Raw genomic sequence first — 10,651 nt, 5'->3', positions numbered from 1 at the left:
CAAGCCACAGTTTGCCGACCCCTGGCTGCTCTTCCATCACAAAAGTTTGCTGACCCCTGCACTAGTAGATTGTACTACTGGTCATAAGTATTCACTGCCCATCCCTGTTGAACTAGACACGGACAATGAAATATGGACCGAAGTGACGCATCACTTATGAACAGGAGCTTTAAGAGCTAGCATGTCGTCCTCCACACTGTCTCCCCTCTGCCACGATGCCTGGCAATTTCCAGGTGGCAGCTGCTCCCTCAGCTTGGGCCTCAGGCTGAACAGGGCCACTTTGCTCCTTACTGGGCATAGAACATTATCAGTCAGGGCCGCCAACAGGAAAACGGAAACCACAGCCATCATTTTAACAGAGAATTAGAATGGATATTGGAGGATGGAAAAAGGGTGCAGGTTAGAGTGTCACAACCCGGAGGCTCAGAGGAGAGGACCCTCGGAACTGGGACTCAGACCTCTGAGTGAGGGGTGTTTGGTACATGATATCTCTGTGGGGACACAATGAGGTTGGTTCCAGGGTGTGTGTGTAAAAACAGAGACTGTTTAGGTGACACTGAGCAGAACAGACAAGGGCAGGAAATAGTGAGTCCCTGATCTTTCTTCCAGACTGCAGTCTCTAGCACATGCCCCCTATTGGAACAGCCTACCAGGAGCAAGCAGCTGACAAAGCGGGAGTGTGGCTTGTGGGGACCCAGCCCCAGCACCACAGAGCAAAGTATAGAAGGGAAGGTTTGGAGCTGAGCGACAGCAGCTTAGTAAGTGGCACATGGAGTGAGAGTGAGAAATCTCAGGCCGGCTGAGTGGCTCAGTTGGTTAAGAGCTTGCTCAAGAGTGCAAGCTCTGAGCAACAGCGTTGCCAGTTCAATTCCCGGCCCGAGCTGAGCTGCCATTGAGCTGCCAACAGGTGGCAGGATGGCTCAGCTAAAAAATAAAAAATTTAAAAAAGAGAGAGTGAGAAACCTCTTTCTTAAGCCACTGAGATATGGGGCTATTTGTTACTCAGCATAGCCTAGTCTGTCCTAACTATCTACTAGTCTAGCCCCAAAGACTAAATCCTGAGTCCCCTCCAAATATAACGTGGGGCTTCCCTTCTTACCTCTTTGCTTCCTCACCTGCTTTATATCAAATGCCTTCCTTTCCTAAGAGGTTCTAGAAGCCTCTAAACCCCTAAATATTGGTACTTCACAAGAGGAAGAAAGTGTGGCACAGAAAGGCAAAGAAACGTGTTCAATGTCACACAGTGCATTATTTGCAGAACTTATACTTGTGCCCAGGATTCCTGACTCCCAAACCTGGTTGCATGGGGGAACTTGGTATTAAACACAACAAAAATACTAACAGATGCCCAGACCTCAAGCCAGGAGATTCAGATTCAGGAAGTCTGAGGGGGTGTTGTGAGTATGTATGTCTAACAACAACAACACATACAAACATTTACATAGCAGTTTCTTTGTGCCAGGCACAGTCCTAAGTGCTTTACATATATGACTTCATTAATCCTCACGACAATCTTAGGAAGTCTGTATTATTCTTTCTCATTTTACAGATGGGGAAACTGAGGCACATCTCTACAATAAGCAGGAAATCTGATGCTATGGAAGAACATCAGGTTCTTTCAGGAATTGCAAGTTGGCCCACAGTGGGCACATCTGAAAATCAGGAACATTCATGCAAGAGCAAATGGAGTACAGTGGTGAAGGGCAGAATGCTGGAGCCGGAATGACCAGGTCTGAATCTGGGGTGATCAACAGTGCTGGTTTTCCCGGAATGAAGGGTTTCCTGGGACATGGGACTTCCAGTGCTAAAACCGGGACAATTGGTCACCCTATATTCCAATTCCACCAATTAGACTAGTGTGTAACTTTAGGGCAAGTTATGAACCTCAGTTTCCCCATCTGTAAAATGGGGATGATACCAGTATCGACCTCAGAATGTTGTGTCAACATTTAAGGTGTGTCTAAACTGCCTGAGTGTTTGCCATTAATATGATTATTAACATTTGGATTTCCAGATTTTCTTGCCTTGAAAGATCAGAAGATCCAGCAACAAAAGACCTACATTCTTACCTATTTATTTAGCAAACAATCATATATAGTGCTTTTTGCAACATGCCAGGCACTATTCTAGACATTTGCAAACATTCATTCATTCACTCAGAACATCTCCATGAGGTGGGTTCTACTATTGTCCAATTTTACATTACAATTCCTCAGATGAGGAAACTGAGGCACAAGGAGGAAAAGTAACTTGCCCAGTGTCACAGAATAAGAGGCAGAGTCAGGATCCAAATCCAGCCCAGCTGGCTCTATTTGGTGACAACCAGTTAACACTGGGTCTTAACTGCCCCCCTTGAGAAGGGCATGAATTCTGTTCACCCCAGCTCCCCACCCCCGAGTTTCTATTTCCATTCCTCCCAGGACCCTTTGAGATCCATGTTTTCCGCCCCCGCATCCCAGAGGGTCTCAACCACAATGGCAGCTTTCCCAAATGACCCCAGTGGGCAAGCCTGAGGTCACCAAGTCCAGCTTTCATTTCTTGGTCCCAAACGTTCTCAAAAATCATCCTCTCCTCTGAGAGATTTAGAGTAATCCCCTTATCCAATGGCTCAGGATCAGTCGAGAATCAGGTCACCTGCTTCAGCCTGGCTAGACCGGATTACCTGCCGTGACCCCAAAATTTACTCATGCATACCTGCTCCTGAGACATTTGCTGATTAATAACATCAGGGAGTTTGGGGATGGTGTGTTTTGCACCCTCTGGGGACATCTCTGACTTGAACGCAACCGCAGCTTGACATAGGGCTGTAGTTAAACACTTCTTTTCACCCCCTTCGTCCCCATTCCCCCAGCTACCCACCCTGCCCTGAATTTGCATCATTTGAAAGTTCCACCATATTCCACATAATTTAATGTCCCAGAAAATAAAAGCTGATCAAGTCAGTGGTCATTAAAGAACCAAGAGAGTGGCCAGAAGGTTCTGAAATCATCTCGGTCAGGGCCGTGTGATAAGTGTCTGGCTAGTTTTCCTGCCTCCTTGCAGAGAGCATCCCAGTGTCCCTCGTCTACTCTTAGTCTGTGAGGTTTGGGGGGCTGCCCCCAGGCTGTCTGGGTACAGGTGGCCTGGCCCATGGGAGCTGCAGTCCTGTCTCAAGGCCACAGCTCTTAACAGATTCCAGAACAGCCTCTACCCTCCGCTCCTTCAGGACAGGGGCTGCCTGCTCTGCCAGTCCCAGGAGTGTCACCATCCCCTGCTGGTTCCCTCTGCCCTGCCCACAGCTCTGTGACAAGTGCCTTCATTAATGCTCATCAGACACCCCCATGTCTCATGTGGGACCCTAACTGATTGATACACCTGGAGATGGATACACCAGCAGCCCCTTTGAGAGCTGAGCACCCTCTCACCCCCAAATCTGTTTTCTCAGCCCCCAGTACCTCCTTGCCATAAGCCCAAGCACTCACCTGCTTCCTTTTCATTGCAAATGCTGCTTGCTACCGCCCTCTCGTCTTTAGGGTTGCCCTTCTCACACTTAGCTTCAGATTGGGGTTCAGTCTCCCAGCCACCCTCCCCCTCACCACTCTGAGTTACTTTCACTGGGCACTAGGCCCTATGTTTGGGATTGCACAGGCATGAGCCCCTGCAGGGGAACCCACGTGGGGAAGTCACACAGCTTAAGCAATTTCCCAAAGTTCAGTCAGAGATGAACCGTTTTCCAGATTTGGCAAATCGGTGGTGGGCAGGAGGGCATGATGGTTACAGGCTTGGGCTGTGGAGTCAAGAGGTCTTTCAACATAAATCCCACTTCTGCCATGTGCTAGCTGTGTGACTTGGGCAAGTGACTTAACCTCTCTGGGCGTCTGTTTCTTCATTCAGGTTGCCATGTCCCCAACTCCAGGAGATGTCATCATTTGCACCAGAGGGTGCCGTTTACATAGACTGCTGAGTGAATGCAACCCCTGGAGTCCTGAAACAAGTGGAGTGGCGCTGACAATGACCCAGCACCTCCCTGGGTCATTGTTGTCAGGGCTCATTATGGCAAGAGTATGTACTCAGCAATCATCCCAATGACCTTAGCAGCCCCTGTCCCGCCATCTCAAAGGCCATTCCAAACTGTACCTCTACTGTCTCCAACTCCAGCTCAGCAAATACTTAGTTCCTTCCATTCTGATCCTGTGGCAGACATTATCAATCAATCCTGCCACTTTCCCCACAGATCCAGGATGCAGCACTCTAGGCAGGCAGCCATTACCAAAAGATTCAGGCAATCTGTCAAGAAAAAATCCACATTTGCAATTCCTTCTCAAGATTGTGATGTCCTTGAGAGCAGAAGTAGAGTCTTAATCAGCTCTGCCCACTCCTGCCCCAAAATAATAATAAGTTGTCATCTATTAAGGACTTGGGGAAATTTGTGGATGGACAAATTTGGCTTTCCTTCTTACTAGTATGTGTTTGGGTAAGTCCCTTTATCCTTCTAATGTCAAACAGAAATGGAAGCTCAGGAGCATGAAGGGACTTGCCCAGGGTCACACAGCTGCTAAGAAAGGGAACAAAATGATGTCAAACAGAGACAATAAGACCTCCTTCGCTGCATGCTAGTAGAGGTATGGATTCATGTAAAATCCTTTGCACACGCTTGGCAAATCATGCCAGACTTCTGTTTCTTGGCCCCAGCCTTGCATAAAACTGTTCCCTGGGGCTCACTGGCCAGAATCCTTCCTTGATATGAGAGCACAGAAGGTCCCAGGAAGCCCAGGTTATTGGCTCACAAGCTGGTGAGAATGCACCCTCTGGAACACTGGGGCAGGTAACCGAGAACTTTCTAGAACCCTGGGCTGGATTCAGATGCTGTGAGATCATACACTTGAGACTTCAGTTTGCTCAGCTAAGCAGCAGAGGTTGGAATGCTGATCTCAAAAGGCCCTCTGACATTCAAAGCTGCCTCCTCCTGCCCTCCCTGTGGCCTAAAGCACACTGGTGGGTGGCATGTTATATAAGGAATTTCCCAGCTTGTTGTGCAACCCTGGGCTGCCACACAGCTGCAGGGAAGGCAGGGACCCAGGAGGCTGGGCCTGGTTCTGAAAGAGAGGGCAACTTCCAGTGGGACCTGGCTGGCTATGAAGACATGAACCCTGATGGGCTACCCTGGCGTGGATCTTAGTCCTTCCTTCCTTGTTCCTATTTTGCCTTCCTTCCTTCTCTTCTTCTCCCTCTCCTACTCATAACCTACCGATTGAAAACATGGGTTCAAATTCCCGCTCCGCCAGTTATCAGCTGTATGGCAGTGGGCCAGTTGCTTAAACTCTCTGGGCCTCAGTTTCCTCTGATAATAACAATAGCAACCTTCACAGTACAGCCTCACAGTCCCTGGCCTCACAGAACCTACAGCCTATGAGAGGAAACCAGCATTAAATAAATATATAATTAATGGATTAATTATCAGGGGGCTAAACACTATGAGAGACCTTGGGTACATCTAAAGAAGGTTCTTGCCAAAGAGCAGGGGAGTTAGGGAATGTTTTCCAGGGGAAGTAGGAGATTGTAATTATCTTTATTGGCTTGTCTTTTCATTTATTGCCTCTTTCATTAGCTTATGAACTGCAAGAGGGCTAGCATCATCTATATTTTATTTACTAATGTTTACCTGGCATTGGGAGGCACGCAATAATTATGTTTGGATGATGAATGAATGCTATTCCACTGGAGACCAGAAGAATGAGTAAACCGAGTGAAGACAGTGGATGGAAGAGTGTCCCAGGCAGAAGGAACAGCAAGTGCAAAGCCCCTGCGGCTGGAAAGAGATTGGAGTGTTTAAGGAAATGAAGCAAGGACGGTATGTCTGGAGCAAGCAGAGCGTCAGGGAGAGTGAGACAGGCCACACAAGGCCTTGGGAGCCATATGGTGGATTTTCTCCACCAAGTGCCCAGCCAGGGCTGTAATGGGGACTAAGCTGAGATGTCAGAGAGGCCTGGGATCAAATTCCCCATTTTCTGCTGCATGACAAGTCAATTCACCTCCCTGAGCCCCAGTTCCTTGTTTGCAAAGGGGAAATAATAACAGTAACTTATTGCACGAGGTCTGGGGAGGATTATGGAATATAAAGCACTAAGCACAGTGCCTGGCACACAGATAGTGCTCAAGAAACATTTTTGTGATTGTAATAATAAAAATGACATCATTATGACTGATCCATGTCTCCTCATTCTCTTTCACTGTCCCCTAAAACTGTCTTCCCTTAAGGAGGGTCCCCATCTCCAGAAACCCCCACAGGGGCATAGGTGTTCTGCTCTTCCCACTCATTCCAGGCTCTAGCTCCCTCAGGCCCTCCTGGGGCTGTTCTCCTTGAAGCTCCTGCAGCCAAGATACTGAAGAGATGGTTCCCTTGGCTCAGGGCAGAATCCGCATCCATGTTGCTAAGCAACCAACCACCATCCAGATTCCAACTGCAGCCTGGGACGAGCATCGAGCATCAGCACTCTGGCACTCTCCGGAGGGCCTCCTGGGGGTGTCCCCAGGACTACAGGCTACATCCAGGGCTGTGGCAGAAGACAGCCAGGAAAGATGGCTCACTGAGAGTCAGTATACAGCAGTGGAAAGCCCATGGGGTCAAGGACAAATCCAAGTGCATTCAGAACCAGGCTGTACCATTTACCAGCTGTGCTGCCTTGAGCAAGTCAGTGAATCTCTCTGAGCCTCAGCTTAACTCATCTACACAATGGGATGCAGGCCTAACCACAGATCCATCATGGGGATTACACGGGATTCAAAGAATCTTGAAATGTGGGTGTATATCCAGGGATGAATCCACTCATCAGGGGTAATCAAGTTCAAACTCCTCAGCCTGCCCTGCATGGTCCCCTAACCTGACCTCTCCAATTTTCTTCTGTCAAACAAATTACCTACTCGTCCAGGCTTTCTCAACCTCGGTGCCGCTGACTGTTTTTAAACAGTTTTATTGGCATATAATTTCCATATCATACAATTCATCCATATAAAGGGTGCAATTCAATGCTTTTTAGTATATTCACGTTTCCTGCTAAAAATTGGATTTCTTTTACTTTCCAAGAGGGAGGCTTTAGAATGGACATTAGGGGACACGCAGCAGCCTTTGTCACAGCTCCCCAGGCCTCCATTTCCTAGTCTGTGAATTGGGGGTAACGCCAGTTCTGTCTTCTAAGGTCCTTTTGAGAATTAAGTGGATGGGCATAAAGAGTAAATTGGCAATAAATGCTAGCTAGTGGTTATTATGAAGATGAGTGAAACATCCTGATAGCAAATAAGGGGGGAAGAAAAAGCAGTGTTTTCTGTGCCAAGTAGGGCATGCCCAGGTTCAGTCGGGTACACTGATTGGGTAAATGACAGGAAGCTGCCCAGAGAGAACGCGGGGACCTGCTTTCACGCCCAGAGAGCAGTCAGAGATAAAGCCGTGGCTCCCTTTGCGTCCAGGAAGCGAGCCAAAGTCCTCTGGAACACTTTGTGCTTCGAAGAGGCCAAAGGTGGCCCTTGCGTGAACTTGCACAATTAGTTCGCTTCTCCAACCTGTGTCCTCAGGAGCTTGGGGGGAAGCGGAGCCTGGCCTCCTTTGAAACGGGGCAGGGTGTGAAGATGGTAATTAGGGGTTGGGTGAGCATTGATGGCAGTGTCAGCAGCAAATTCCTAGAGATGTTTACCTAGGAGTACCCAGGTATTCCAGAATATCCCGGAGCGTCCCAGGAAAAGGCACTTCCTTGAGCCTAAACTTTTCACACACTGCCCCTCTTGCCCTCCTCCCAGTCACTCTCTAACCCCTTTCCTTGCTTTGCCTTGTTTTTATTTTCATTGCCATTATTTTTCTCTGCTGTTATATATTCAGTTGTTTGTTGTTTACTTCTCTGCTGTCTGTCACCCTCTCTGTGAGCTTCATGACGGTGGAGACCTTGTTTCTATTTTTCCTGCACCCTGCACAATCACTGGCACACAGTAGGTACTCAATAAAGTGCTGAGTGTGTGTGGGGGGTGAATGAGGACTTGGGGTGTTAGGACAGCGTATGGCAGTGAGCTACATCCAGCCTGGCCCCCAGGAGATGCTGGCGTTTAAACAGGAGCTCTCAGCTCAATCCTGAAATATAAGGACTTGGAATTCTCAAGGCCAGGCAGGGTTAACCGCCTTCTAAGAGGGTCTGGAGGCCAGGCAAGGTCTGGGGTAAGGTCTCCATTTGGCAGATGAGGACAAAGAAGTAAAATGAGCAGAGACCAGCTCAGACACAGGCAACAGGAGGAGTGAACTCACCAAAGGTGCTCCATTCTCAGCCCCACACACCCATGGGCTTGCAACAGATAATGAGACGATGATGACAGTGAACGTAACACACATGGTTTACCAGATGCTGTTCAGAGCATTTTACTACATTAACTCATTTAATCCTCTGAGGTAGGTAATGTGGTTATCCCCACTTTACAGAAGGGAAAGTTGAGGCACAGAGAGCTTAGGCAACTTGCCAAGGTGACAAGGCTCAGAAGTGGCTGAGCAGGGACTGGAGCAGGTGATCCTGGGCATCGTGTCAGAGCAAAACATCTCGCTATTATCCTGTCACCCAGGAAGTCACAGTGCTGCCAACAGCTTCTTGTCCCAAGACCAGGACCGGGCTGACCCACGCCTGCCCTCCTATTTCTGAAATTCCCATTTGGACCACACCTTTTGCATTCACACATTGCTCCCTGGTGAGAGGGGTGCCCTAATGGTCAGACAGACTTAGGTTCAAATCCCAGCTCAGCTACTTCCTAAATAAGTGATGAGGGATAAGCGACATTACCTTTCTGAGCCTCAGTTACCCCATCTGCAAAATGGAGCTGATGGTGTTTTCCCCCGGAACAGCGGTGAGGACTGGTAAGGAAATCCGCCCAAGCTCCCAGTTGCCTGCATGTCATGCCCGTGGAGGGAATGGCTGCTGTGTTTCTTCCCACCAGTCTTTCCTCCTCTGTCCCTTTCTACTTCCCCCCAGACCACTTCCCACCCCAAACTAGCAACCTGCTTGCTGGCCTTGTCAGAACTCTCCCACCTTCCAGAGGATCAAAGTCAGAGAAATTAAAGGCTCAGCAGTATCCCTTCAGACTCCACCAGCTTAGCAAGCCAGGCAATTAAAGAAATCTTGAGGATTTGAATCCGGAGCAAATCAGATTTAAAAAAAAAAATCCCAAACTCTAAACCCCATGAGGAGCTAAATCTGGTGCCCCACAAAGCTATTTTCTTAAAAATGTCCTTTAGGCATTACTGAGAGGTAAGAGTTTCGAGTATTTGCATCTTAGGGCTGCCTAGCACTCTCAAAGGGCTCAGGGTCAAGGGAGATGTTTAAAATACAGGGTCCCCAGACAAATGCAAACAGAGGGACATTCTCCCCCAACAACTGGTCTAGATGCTTCAAAATGTCAAGGTCATAAACGACAAAAAAAAAAAAAAAGTCTGAAGAGCTGTTTCAGATTAAAAGGGACAAAAAAGAAATGACCCCTAAAAGCACTGTGTGATTCTGGATTATTAAAAAAGACGGGTGGAGGACAATTAGGGAAATTTGCTATGGAATGTGCCTAATAGAACAGTACTGCCTCATACTAAGTATCCTGAATTTTATAATTATGATGTAGTTACATAACAGAATTTCCTTGTTCTTAGCAGATAACCAGAGGTAAAGAGGCATCACATTTGCAACTTCTCAAATGATTCAGAAAAAAACAGCATGCATATTTATATATGCAAAGAGAGAAATGAGAAATGATGGTGCCAATGTGGCAAAAATCAGGATAAAGAATATACATGAATCCTTTGCATGATTCTTGCAACGTTTCAGCAAGAGTGAAATTATTTCAAAGTGAAAAGTTTTTTCTAAATGCAGATTCCTTAGTCCCATCCCCATGGAAAGCCCAATTCATTGGATCTTTGGAGGGGCCCAGGAATCTGCATTTTCGCAAGCTCCCCAGGGGATTCTGGCACACAGGAAGCCTGACTGTAATTCTAGTTCTGCAAAAGGCTGGGGCTTTCTTTCCCATTCAGAGGGCAGAGGCACAGCCCCTCTGGTTTTTACCCTTCTTACCCAGCTATTCCAGGCAACAATCAAGGAGCCACTAATGGAGGGTTTCGCGAACAAACAGCATGAGAGGTGCCTTCAGATTTTTCCGAAAAGCAGAGCTTGTTCCGAGCCTCTAACCCCCTTATAATTACATGACTTAAAATCCAATTGCTAAAGACAATCTGCTGGGGAAGGGAGATAGAGATAAACTGGGGTAAAGAGGAGCCTGCCAAGACAGGCGAAAGGGGCACCCGGGAGGACCAGAGGGCTCAGGGATGACGACATCACTTGGCTTTAATCCTCCTTAGTCATTTCCATTTGGGACATTGGCAGCTGTTGTCATTCCTTAATGCATGGGAGGCACCAGCAGCTCAGCTCATTGTTGGTGTTTAAATATGCCAGGGGGCTGTCTCACTAAGACAGGGCTGCCTCTCGAAAGCAGAGCCTTGGAAAAAGTGATGACACCCCAAAAGGAAATCAGAAGGAAAAACAACAAAACAACTCAGGTGGAAATGCAACAGCCTAGCCCAGAGGCTTGCAAACTGCTTTAACCAGGTCCCACAAAAAGAAATAATATTTGCATCACAATACAGTTCTCCCGTGCAAGCGTGCGC

The 10,651-nt window shown here is 47.7% G+C and overlaps 1 protein-coding gene across 1 annotated transcript in view; it reads right to left on the bottom strand.

Moving 5' to 3' along the window:
• Positions 1-8,961, bottom strand: part of CCDC63 (coiled-coil domain containing 63) — a 63,841-nt gene extending 54,880 nt beyond the window's left edge. The window contains exons 1-3 of the mRNA XM_019649033.1: positions 8,790-8,961; positions 5,642-5,788; positions 4,117-4,266 (exon numbers count right to left, since the gene is read on the bottom strand). The gene's annotated coding sequence lies outside the window, so the exon portion shown is untranslated. The remainder of the gene's footprint in view (positions 1-4,116; positions 4,267-5,641; positions 5,789-8,789) is intronic.
• Between the last annotated feature and the right edge of the window lie 1,690 nt (positions 8,962-10,651).

This window comes from Hipposideros armiger, unplaced genomic scaffold, assembly GCF_001890085.2.
Source record: "Hipposideros armiger isolate ML-2016 unplaced genomic scaffold, ASM189008v1 scaffold_128, whole genome shotgun sequence".
Taxonomy (NCBI): Eukaryota; Metazoa; Chordata; class Mammalia; order Chiroptera; family Hipposideridae; genus Hipposideros; species Hipposideros armiger.
This window is presented reverse-complemented; position numbering and strand designations above follow the sequence as displayed.